A 754-nucleotide genomic window follows, 5' to 3' on the forward strand; every position below is an offset into this window, starting at 1 on the left:
AGCGTGCTGCGGTATGCGGAGACACTAAAAGCACCATAGTGTAACACAGAAGAAACTTCTAAATTGATGTAAAAGCCAGTAAGAAGCAGTACAATTCAAGTTTTAGTTGTCGATTATTGACTTTTTTGCCTTCCTTGGTTCCTTGGACAAGAGCTAGGACCTTAAGATTTTGCATGAATGGCGGACTAGCAGCCGCGTTGCACGGGAGAATGTGAACTGTGTTCATATGTAGTAAAAACCTGAGACATCCGTGCGTTTTCATCATTTGTTATCGAATCGACTTAAAGCCAGATCGTCACATTGGCCGCTCTTCTCTCTGGAACGGTTACATTTATCGTCTGCAAAGCTGTGTCGCGCTGCGGTATGCGGAGACACTAAAAGCACCATAGTAGAACACAGAACAAGCTTCTAAGTTGATGTAATAGCCAGTAAGAAGCAGTACAATTCAAGTTTTAGTTATCGATTATTGACTTTTTACCCTTCTTTGGTGACTTGGACATGAGCTTGGACCTTAAGATTTCACACGAAAGGAGGACTAGCAGGTGCGTTGCACGGGAGAATGTAAAATGTGTTCATATGTAGAAAAAAACCTGAGAAAAACGTCCGTTCTCGTCATTTTTTCTCGAATCGAGTAAAAGCCAGATCGCCACATTGGCCGCTATTCTCTCTGAAACGGTTACATTTATCGTCTACAGATCTATGTCGCGTGATGCGGTATGCGGTGTCACTAAGAGCACCGTAGTAGAACACATAA

Source organism: Schistocerca gregaria, unplaced genomic scaffold (genome assembly GCF_023897955.1).
Source record: "Schistocerca gregaria isolate iqSchGreg1 unplaced genomic scaffold, iqSchGreg1.2 ptg000696l, whole genome shotgun sequence".
NCBI lineage: Eukaryota > Metazoa > Arthropoda > Insecta > Orthoptera > Acrididae > Schistocerca > Schistocerca gregaria.